Consider the following 11,359-nt stretch of genomic DNA (forward strand, 5'->3'; position numbering starts at 1 on the left):
CTTACTGAATCTCAAAGTCAGATCCCACTTGGACTCCAAAAGCACTCGGGAACTAGGGGTCCTTGAGTTATTTCTTTGCCTATAAAATGCGGGTTGGGGCTGGGAATGTGGCTTCGTGGTAGAGTGCTTGCTTAGCATGCATGAAGCCCTGGGTTCGATTCCTCAGTACTACATACACAGAAAAAGCAAGCCAGACGTAGCACTGTGGCTCAAGTGAGCACTAGACTTGACCACAAAGAGGCTGAGGAACAGAGCACAGGCCCTGAGTTCAAGCCCCAGGAGTGGCCCACAAAAAGTTAAATAAATAAAGTCGTACCAGCTCCTTGCAGATGGGGGAAGCAGGTCAAGTGGGGTGGATGCTTACAGTAGGTGCTTGGTGTCATGGTGGCTGACCACTTGGGGCTCAGCGCTGAGGGTCTCCATAGGGCATGGCATTTTCCCATCCCCCGCTTCCCCTGCCCACCGGTTACGTGCTGTGTCCTCAGGCACACCACAGGACCGATGTCCTCAGGCACAAATTCTCCATGTGAGGACAGATGTGGGGACTCAGGGAACCTGCTTGAGCCACTTCTTGCTTTCTGCTGGTTAACTGGAGATAAAAGTCTCACAGACTTTCCTGCCTGAGCTGGCTTCAAACTGCAAGCCTCAGATCTCAGCCTCCTGAGTAGCTAAGATTATAGACATAAGCCACCCGCCCTGGCTTTCTATTTTATCTTTTAGTGGGCAGCAACTGACAGGGTGGAGGTAAGGTGAAGGGACCCGCCAGCTCTTCTCTGGCCAGAGGCTGGGCCTGATGGCTACTCCTTGAATGTTGGGTGCAGAGGAAAGAGAGAGAAAGCAGGAGGGGACATAGGCACAGGTATGTCTTTGTGTCTATCCAGAGCACTCTTCTCGCAGGACAGCACCCCAATACCACAAGGATGAGGTCACCTTGTGTCTGGGCCTCATCCCTGGGGCAGCCTCTGTGCCCCACAGGAAGCCTGGACTGGGAAGAGGAGAGGGCAGCAGTAGCAAGGGAAGTGACAGGCAGGAAGTAGTTCAATACTGCCAGGAAAGAGAGGTCCTCGCTGGGCCAGGGTGGCTCACGCCTGTCATCCTAGCTACTCAGGAGGCTGAGATCTAAGGATCACGGTTCAAAGCGAGCCCAGGCAGGAAAGTCGTGAGATTCTTATCTCCAACGAACCATCAGAAAACCGGAAGTGGCGCTGTGGCTCAGAGACAGTGCCCAGGCCCAGAGTTCAAGCCCCCATGACTGACACCACTCAACACCCTGGGGCAGCTCCCCCAACCCCCCCACACTCCAGACCTCCCTTTCCTTACATGGAAAGGAGGAAGGATGAGAGCCACCTGGAGCAGATGTCCTGATTGAAGACCAAAGGACAGCTTTGCCACCATCCGCCCCCTGCTCAGGCAGTATCTTGATCTGATGTTTGAGCTGGGAGGTGGCGAGCAATGATACAGGACAGGTGTGCAGAGAGGGTGGGGGAGGGAGAGGAGTACAAACCTTGAGGGAGGAAAACAAAAGGCCTGAGTATCCAAACCTGTGTGACTATGGGAAAGTCTCTTGACCTCTCTGGATCTCAGGGGCCCTGGCCATAATGGGACAGCCTGTGTTGGATCCCTAAAGGGCAAGTGAGTTGCCTTTGTCATCATCTGGCCTGGGTGGGGCAAGGAGAACCAAGTCCCCTGGAGCTCACAGCCCTCGCCCATCATTGTCCTGGACCCGGTCAGATGCTCTCAGTCCCCATCAGAATTCCCGTTTGCAGGCGCCATTGCCCGTGGAAAGATGGAGGGACAGGTGTGAGTGTGTGGCTTTGGCAGCCAGAGACCGCTGACTGTGAGCTCCATACTGGCGTGTGATGAGCAGGGATGGTCAGTCCTCATCCATCAGTCCATTTTCCTATAGCTCCCTCCCTGCCCAGTCTCAGTGAGGCGGGGCCGCCACCCTCCTCCCTTCCCAGAGGCAGACACTGAACTGATGCTCAGGGAGGAGAAGGGCTTCCCACAGCTAGCCAGGGAGGAAGCAGATGTCTGAGCCAGGACTCCAACCAGGCTCAACTCCTAGATCAGAGAGAAAAGTCATCCCACTAGCTGGTCCACACTGAGAGCTTGCTCACACTTCCTGGGTCCCCTGGGGGCCCTGAGAGCTTTGCAGAGAGCTGGGCAGAGGGGGGGGCGGGGCGGAGGGACTTGGGCAGGTGGGACAGCTGGAAGGGCCACCTGGAAATACCAGCATCACAGGCTCCTGGAGAGTTCCTTAAAACGCAGCCAGCCCATTCTGCCGAAGAGGTAAACTGAGCTATCCAGCTGCTTGGATAAGAAAGCCAATTGGGACACAGCTGGCCTGCCTCAGAGGGCTGAAGTGTTGGCAGCTCCAGATGAGTGAGTTCCAGAGGTGCAGAAAGGGATATGTGGGGTCCAAAGAGCCAGGCAGGACCCATCCCAGCAGGCTGTGCCCTGGGAAGGGGTCTCTCCTGCCATCCACCCCCCACCCCCCCAGCTCTCAGTAGTCACCAGGGTGGAATAATTTAGCACCTATAGAAAAACCGCCACAGACGGCCTGGCAGCTGTTGCTAAGGAGACGCTCCCAAAATAGCCCCCCTCCGCCAACCTTTCCTGCTGCTGCTCCTGCTGTGGGGAGGGGAGGAGGCCAGGCAGGGAGGGGTGTCACATGAGCCCTGGCCCCAGGTTCACCCGCCCACCTTGGCTCCTAGTGGTCACCCCAAGCCAAAGACCTGGGCAGCCACAGGTCTGTGGAGGGGACAGGACTGACCTGCGCATGCCTGTGACCTCACCAGGTCTCAGCTGGGAGAAGAAGGTCACCAGGTGAGCAGAGAAGGGGGAGAAGGCCCTGCACCCAGGACCCCAGCACACTCCCACACACCCTCAGTTACCTACAGCCATCCATGGACCCCACAAGTCCAGGCCCACATCGATACTGCACACACACCAACAGAGACATAAATAGATGCCTGGGTAAACACATATGTCATAAACGCACAACATACACACCTGCACGCACATTCCACACAGCCCTAAATACACACATTTACATACACAAACTCAAATACACGTCCCAAGTACACACAGACACCAGGGCATGTGTGCCAGGCACTTGGACACACACACACACCAGTGTGTGTGTGTTCCTTCACAGCACATGGACACACACACTTGCAGATACACACAGCTCTCCAACACACACACCTGGCACATGGCATTCAAAGGGCATTGGGTTACCCAATGGTCTCTGTCCAGGGACCGGGTCTGGGAGCTTCCTGTCCTCAGTTAGAGGAGGAACTTCTACAGTCTAGCCACAGGCAGAGGGGGTGTCGCGCCTCCTTGATTCCTCTAAGTCTGGGGTCTCAGAAGTGCTGCCCTGGCTCCATCTCATGGGGAGAAGTAAGCAGAGTGGACTCACCTGCAGACTTGAGACTTCTGGCATGCAGGGTGCGGAGACCCAGCTTAGCGGTGCTGCTGGGTGTCCCGAGGCTTGCCCTTGGGGGCTGGGGTGATGGGCCGGGACAAGATTGGCAATACAGAGGCAACGGTGGTGGTCCTTGACGTGTGCTTTACGGTTTACACGCTGCTTTTGCAGTCATTGATGGTTTTACACACTTGGTAAGGTATGGGAAGGGGTGGCTCATCTCTGAGACCCAAACAGAAGACGGACTTCAAGATCACAGCAAGTTACTAGCGGAGCTGGAATCAAGAGCCCAGGAGGCAGGCGCCGGCGCCCAGTCCCGCGCGCCTTCCACGAGGCTGCGCCGCGGCGGCGGGCGGGGGCGCGGCCACAGAGGGCAGGGCCCGGCCTGGCCCCGCTTCTCCGGGTGATGCTGGCTGGGAATCAGCCAAGCCCTCCTCCTCCTCCTCCCCACCTGCAAAGCCGGGGTGCAGGCAGCAGAAGCCTTGTGGCCACAGGCGGGCTGGGGCGTGGCGTCTCCCAGATGCCCTCGGGCTCCCAGGGCAAGGACGACGGGTGGCCGCGCCGTTCCCTCTTCCTTGGCCGGCCGCGATCTCTCTCCCCAAGCCTCGCTGTGGGGAATCCAGTCCAGAAATCCGGGATCCGGGTCTTCGCTCGCGCCTCATCACTCTGGAGACGCCGAGAGCGGCTCGCGGTTGCCATGGGAACCGCGCCCAGTCGCAGACGCGGTGCAGGACCGCGGGCTTCGGGCGCGGGGCGCCGGGCTCCGGCCCGCGGGCCGCCGGGCGGCGAGGGCCAGCGTGTCGGGGCCAGGGCACTGTGTCTTTTTTTCTTTTTTAATTGGGGTGTATTTCCAAGCAGTAGTGCATATGCGTTAGGAGCACAAGATGAGTGTGTTGCGCGTGTGTACGCGCGCGTGTGCGTGTGTGTGTGCGCGCGCGCGCGCAACGCGCTCCTGCCGCTCCACCTCGACCACGGCAAGGAGCACTGCCAGCCCCACCCCCCCGCGAAGCTCCGTGGGTTGGGGGCCTCCCGGAGCTGCTTCTTATAAAGAGGAGCGAGGGACTGACACCCATGTATTGCTTGCAAGACTCCTGACCACGCGGCTGACTCTGACCCTGATAGGAACCGAGGGCTGGGCCTGCGCTGGTCTCCCCTCCACGCTGTGATCTACTGAACCGTGATGCTTATCCTTTCCATCTTCTTCTGTTAGGAGAAAGGGAGGTGGAGCTAGAGCTGGAGGAGATTTCCCGTGTGTGTGTGTGTGTGTGTGTGTGTGTGTGTGTGTGTGTGTGTGTGTGTGTGTGTTTGCCAGTCCTGGGTCTTGAACTCAGGGCCTGGGCACTGTCCCTGAACTTCTTTTTTTTGGCTCAAGGTTAGCACTCTACCACTTGAGCACCAATTCCAGTCTTTTCTGTTTATGTGCTACTGAGGAATCGAACCCAGGGCTTCATGAGTGCTAGACACTCTACCACTAAGCCACCTTCCCAGCCCATCCTTGTGTCTTGACACACTTAGTTACTTCTACTTAGAACTCTCTTCCTCCAGGATTTATTCTTAGGATAAAGTTCTTACTAACCCTTCAAAGCTCACTAGGGCTGGGTGCCGGTGGCTCACACCTGTAATCATAGCTACTCAGGTGGCTGAGAGCTCATGATCTCCATTCAAAGCCAGCCTAGGCAGAAAAATCACTAAGACTTTTACCTCCAATTAACCATCCCAAACAAACAAACCATCCCAAAAAGCCAGAAGTGATAGAATACCAGTCTTAAGCTAGAAAAGCTTAGGGACACACTGAGACTCTGAGTTCAAGCCTCAAGACCAGCATATACGCACATGGGCACACACACACACACATACATATACATACACACAGCCCTACTCTTTCCCTCCACACTCTCCTCTAAGTCCTGTGCAGAGGCCCCATCTCTCATGGGGCCAGAAGAGCTCCTGGAGGCTGCCATATCCAGTCCTCAAGGTGTCTGGCACACAGCTGGTCTTCACATGTGCTCAGAACTGAAAGCGGAAGGGAGGTTCTACAACCCGGGCTTCCTGCTTTGTAAGCAGGGCCATTGGACCTGGCACATTTAAGATATAGAGCCGGGAACACCTGGGAGGGAGCAGCGGGGAGAGAAAGGCAGCAGCTGGCTTAGGCAATAGCTCATCATAGCCTCTTCCTGCTTAGACCTCCCGGGAAGGTCCATTCCTGCACCTAGCAGCAGCCGAACATCATGTCATGTCAGGCTATACCTTAGTGGCCTCTGGGAAGTCGGAGCAGCCTGAGCTATAGATTCCCACTTCTGGGTGATTGGTAGTGGGGTGTCCGTCATTTGATTCACTTTGCTTCTTCCATTTCCCTTCACTGAGAATTTGAAGCAGTTTGCAGGATATTCAATACAATGGTGAACTATAACAAAGGGCCAAGACCGTCAAGAAAAAACAGACCGTATGTACATATTTTCTCTGTAATTGATCAACTCCCCTACTCTTTCTCCCAGAATTTTGACCTTAAAACACAAACTGCTGCCTTGATAATAAGAAAGCCCTTGCCTTTTGTGGTGAAGGAAATTTCCCTCTTAAATTTTTCCTACAGTACACACAATTTCTTTTCTTTTCCTTCCTTCCTTCCTCTCTCTCTTTCTTCCTCCCTTTCTTTCTTTCTTTCTTCCTTCCTTTGCTCAGTGGAAGAGTGTTTCCTGATGAGTTCAAGTCCCTGAGTTCGGTCCTCAGCTCTGGAGAAAAAACAAAAAATCTATAAAAGACAAAAAAAAAGAAAACTTTCTTTCTTCCTTCCTTTCTTTCTTTTTCTTTGGCAGTTGAGGGGCTTGATCTCGGGGCCTAGGCACTATCCCTGAACATTTTTTCATTCAAGGTTAGTGCTTTACCACTTTGAGCCACAACTCCACTTATTGTTTTCTGGTGGCTAACTGGAGATAAGAGTCTCTAAGGGCCGAGTGCTGGTGGTTCACGCCTGTAATCCTAGCTACTCAGGAGGCTGAGATCTGAGGATCTCGGTTCAAAGCCAGCCTGGGCAGGAAAATTTGTGAGACTCTTATCTCCAATAAACCACTAGAAAACCAGAAGTGGTTCTGTGGCTCTAGTGGTAGAGCGCTAGCCTTGAGCTGAAGAGCTGAGGGACAGTGCCGAAGCCCAGAGTTCAAGCCCCGTGACAGACAAAAAAAAAAAAAGAGTCTCCCGAGGGGGTGGGAATGTGGCTCAGTGGTGGAGTGCTTGCCCTAGCATGCATGAAGCCCTGGGTTCCATTCCTCAGTACCACATACACAGAAAAAGCCAGAGGTGGTACTGTGGCTCAAGTGGTAGAGTGCTAGCCTTGAGCAAAAAGCAGCTCAGGGACAGTGCCCAGACCCTGACTTCAGTCCTCAGGACTGAAAAAAAAAAAAAAAAGAGTCTTAGGCCCAGTATTGGCGCTCACACCTATAATCCTAGCTACTCAGGAGGCCAAGATCTGAGGATTGAGGTTTAAAGCCAGCCCTAGCAGGAAAGGCCCCATGAGACTCTCAGATGCTCATTTCCAATTAACCACTCAAAAACTGGAAGTGGTGCTGTGGCTCAAAGTGGTAGAGTGATAGTCTTGAGCAAAAGAGCTCAGGGGCAGCGCCTGGGCCTTGAGTTCAAGCCTAATGACTGACCAAAAAAAAAAAAAAAATCTTTTGGACTTTCCTGCCCAGGCTGGCTTTGAACCATGATCCCCAGACCTCAGCTTCCTGTGAGATTCTTATCTGCAATTCCCCAGCAAGAAGCCAAAAGGGGTGGTAGCTCAAGAGGTAGAATACCATCCTTGAGTGAAAAAAGCTAACGGATATTGCCCAGGCTGAGTTCAAGCTCCAGTACTGCACCAACCAAAAGAAGAAGGAGAAGGAGGAGGAGAAAGAGGAAGAAGAGGAGGAGGAGGAAGGGGAAGAAGGAGGAAGAAGGAGGAGGGAGGAGGAGGGAGGAGGAGGAGGAGGAAGAGGAGGAGGAGGAGGAGGAAGAAGAGGAGGAGGAGGAGGAGGAGGAGGAAGAGGAGGAGGAGGAGGAGGAAGAGGAGGAGGAAGAGGAAGAAAGAAAAACAACTTTGGGTCTCAGTTTCCTCATCTGGTATGATGAAGATATCCTTTTTGTGGGCAGACTGGAAGACTAGATGCCAAGGGCATTGTCCCTAGGTAACACATGGGAGGTTGGGAGAGGGGACACAGCAGGCTCAAGGCGCATGTCAGGGCAGGGACCAGGCTCATTTCCTGGGGCCATCCAACCTGAGTTCTTTTCTCCTCGCTCTGGCCTTGTCCAGGCCCCTTGAGGCTGTCTGGGAGAAATGAAGGGAAGGGAGGACTCCGCCCAGTGCCAGCCCCCCACTGGTAGTCAGGCTGCTTCCCAGAAGGACAGATGTTTTGCCAAATGGCAAAGGCACGTGCCTCCCCAGCTTGGGGAGGAGGTGGGCGCTGAGAAGGAGATGCCAGCTGGCTGGGCACAGAGAACCCGCAGCCATACCTGAGAGATTTAAATAACCACCGCCTTCCTGTGTGGCCAGCTGGAGGGAGGCATCTGGACACGGTGGGGGGGGGAGGGACAAAAACCCCGAGGATTAGCACAACCCCTTTTTCCCAGAGGGCATCTAGTCTCCCCTGGCCTCAGGCTCCATCACCTTTGTGTCTGGGGGACACCTGACAGGAGGAGAGCATGCTGACCACCTGGGAGGTGCACAGAATTTGTGGGTTAGCTTTTTCATAAGAGCACTCAGTGTGGCTTTGCGCGCAGGATGTAGGTAGCAGGCTTCGCTCCTGTGTTATTTAGTTCATGCTGCTCACTTTCAAGTCCCCCATGAACCTTGGTGTCTTTATTTTGGTGGTGGTGTTGGTTATGGGGCTTGAACTCATGGCCTTGGCGCTGTCCCTGAGCTCTTCAGCTCAAGGCTAGCATCTACCACTTTGAGCCACAGCACCACTTCCAGTTTTCTTTTATTTATTTATTTTTGAGTCCAGTCATAGGACCTGGGTGCTGTCCCTCAGCTCTTCAGCTCAAGGCTAGTGCTCTACCATTTGAGCCACAGCACCACTTCTGGCTTTTTTCTTATGTGGTGCTGGGGAATCGAACCCAGGGCCTCATGCATGCAAGGCAAGCGCTTGAGCCACCTTCCCAGCCCCTCACTTCCAGTTTTCTGATGGTTAATTGGAGATAAGAGTCTCATGGATTTTCCTGCCTGGGTTGACTTTAAACTGGGATCCTCAGATCTCAGCCTCCTAAGCAGCTAGGATTATAGGTGTGAGCCACCAGCATCTTGCTTTTTTTGTTTTTGGTACTGAGGTTTAAATTCAGGCCTCACACTTGTTAGGCTGATATTCTACCACTTGTGCCACATCTCTAGCACTGTTTTTTTTTTTTTGGTCTGGTCGTGGGGTCTGAACTCTGGGCCTGGGCGCTGTCCCTCTGCTCTTCAGCACAAGGCTAGCGCTCTACCACTTGAACCACAGCGCCACTTCCGGCTTTTTTCTTTTTGCTTATGTGGTGCTGAGGAATCGAACCCAGGGCCTCAGGCATGCAAGGCAAGCGCTCTACCACTGAGCCACCTTCCCAGCCCTCTAGCACTGTTTTTTTGCTGGTTATTTTGAGATAAGATCTCAGGAAGATTTCTGCCTGGCTAGTATCAATCTGGGATCTTTCTTCTCTCAGCCTCCTGAATAGCTGGGATTACAGGGTGTCTTTTTTTATTTTTAATTTTTTTTTCGGTCATGAGGCTTGAACTCTGGGCCTGGGCGTTGTCTCTGTGCTCTTCAGCTCAAGGCGAGCGCTCTACCACTTGAGCTACAGCGCCACTTCTGGTTTTCTGGTGGTTTATTGGAGATCAGAGTCTCAGGGCCTTTCCTGCCCAGGCTGGCTTTGAACCGCGATCCTCAGATCTCAGCTTCAGGAGCTAGGATTACAGGTGTGAGCCACCAGCACCTGGCTAATTTTATTATTATTATTAAAGTTATAAGGACTAATGAGTTTTTGACACCACGTTATTTATGGTAAAACACTGGGTTGGAGCTTGGCTCAAATTCACCTGAGGATGCATGCTCCTCTGGACCATTCCTTCATTCTTGCTGTTACACTTTCGGGCTGAGATTGCAAAGTTGCTCCATTCATTATGGCACAGACGTTTGAGCATCCCTTTTTTATTATTTTATTTTTAGTTTGTCAAGGGGCTTGAACTCAGAGCTTAGGCGCTGTCAGCTTTTGTGCTTAAGGCTAGTTGAGCATCCCTTTCAACAGAGCAAGACTTCTGCCACATCCTCCCTTCAAATCAAGCATTGTCCTTCAGAGAAATATTTCCCTTTGTAAACGTTTTATGCCCAGAGAAACCATGTTCCCAGGTGTTCTTTCCAGGATAAGTGTCTTGGGCTGGGAAGATGGCTCAGTGGTAGAATGCTTGACTTGCATGCATGAGGCCCTGTGTTCGATTCCCCAGCACCACATAAACAGAAAAGTCCGGAAGTGGCGCTGTGGCTCAAGTGGTAGAGTGCTAGCCTTGAGCTGAAGAGCTGAGGGGCAGTGCCCAGGCCTAGAGTTCAAGTCCCACAACTGACAAAACAAAAAACAAAAAACTAAGATCTTTGCTCCAAATTTTGAACATGCAAACAAGGGCAGAGGGAGAGAGGGGGTGAGCAGCTCCCCCTGCGCACAACTTTTTTTTTAAAAAAACTAATTGTTGCATCTTGTTAAGGGAGTGTGAGGCGTGAAGCACAGAAAACAGTGCCCGTCAGCTTTTAATCAAGCTGGTCATCAATACAGTGTTTGTCTCTGAATTTCTGGCTTCTGTTTTCCACGCATGCCTCATTTTTTCTGAGCTATCTTGTCTCAAGTGTGAAAAAGTTCAGGGCCAGGGCCCTCATTGGTGCCTCTCTTCTTGGTGTGCTAAGGTATTAGAAACAGGAAGAGATCCCAGCTCTTCAGGGACAGGAAAGGTGGAGGGTGAAAATCTTCTCTTGGTGGGAGTTGCCGCAGTGCTGTGTGGCCTGAGCCTGAGTCTCGGCAGCTGTGGAGCAGAGCACACGACCAGAATCCATTATCACCTCTCCTTACCTCCATGGCTTCTCCTACTCAGAACCCTCTTGCCTTTTCCTAAGCAACTGGCCTCCTCCCACCTGCGTGGAGGACGCCCTCCACAGGTGTACCTGCACCCATGTGTGGGTAGTGGACGGTCTTTCTGACTTTTATTTGCATTACGAATAAACTTCCCTGGTTTCTCCTCCGTGATTTCTAACCTTTTTTTTTTTCAAGGCAAGTCCTCTCCCCCTCTTTCCTCCCCTCCCCCTCTTTCCCTCTCCTCTCCTCCTTTTTGTAATCCTCCCTGGAACCTGGCCAGTTCTGGTCCATTTATTGAAAACCGGCTGGGTACCAAATTCGCAACCCCATTTTACAGGTGAAAAACAAAATCAAGGCCGAGAGAGGGAAAGGCCCCAGCTCGGGGAGCGTGCAAACGGAGGTCAGCCCGCGCCACACCTGCACACCTGAGGGGCGTCATTACGGATGTCTACCCCAAGATCGGGTCGGGAAGGGTGGGGAGCAGCCCGCTCTCCGCCGCGACTCCGCCTGCCCAGGGACCTCGTGGTTCCAAGCCCAGGACGGGGACAGTGGACTGGGCCACCATGCCCAAGGGGCTTCCCTGCTGGGCCCAGGCCCGGCCCTGGCACCGGTGCCAGCCGGAGGGAGCTGGGCAGAGGCGGACTCGGCGGCGGGGCGCCAGGATCCCAGTTTCTGGGGAGGGGCGCAACCGCAAGCCCCGCCCTCCCTCCACGAGGCCCCGCCCCCGGCCTGGCCCCGCCCCGCGCCGCGCCCCTCAGGGACCGCGGGGGCGGGCTCTCCCGGCGCGGCCGCTTCCTGGCTCCTCACCGGCGCCCAGCCGGCCCGGCCACGTCACCACCCGGCCACGGGCGCGCGGCGGGGGCGCGCGGGCAG

The 11,359-nt window shown here is 54.0% G+C and overlaps 1 protein-coding gene across 1 annotated transcript in view; it reads right to left on the reverse strand.

The window, feature by feature from the left end:
• Positions 1-11,359, reverse strand: part of Josd1 (Josephin domain containing 1) — a 312,495-nt gene that overhangs the window by 147,027 nt on the left and 154,109 nt on the right. The gene's annotated exons all lie outside the window — the stretch shown is intronic.

The sequence above is a fragment of the Dipodomys spectabilis genome, unplaced genomic scaffold (assembly GCF_019054845.1).
Source record: "Dipodomys spectabilis isolate Male_0828 unplaced genomic scaffold, ASM1905484v1 ptg000163l, whole genome shotgun sequence".
Taxonomy (NCBI): Eukaryota; Metazoa; Chordata; class Mammalia; order Rodentia; family Heteromyidae; genus Dipodomys; species Dipodomys spectabilis.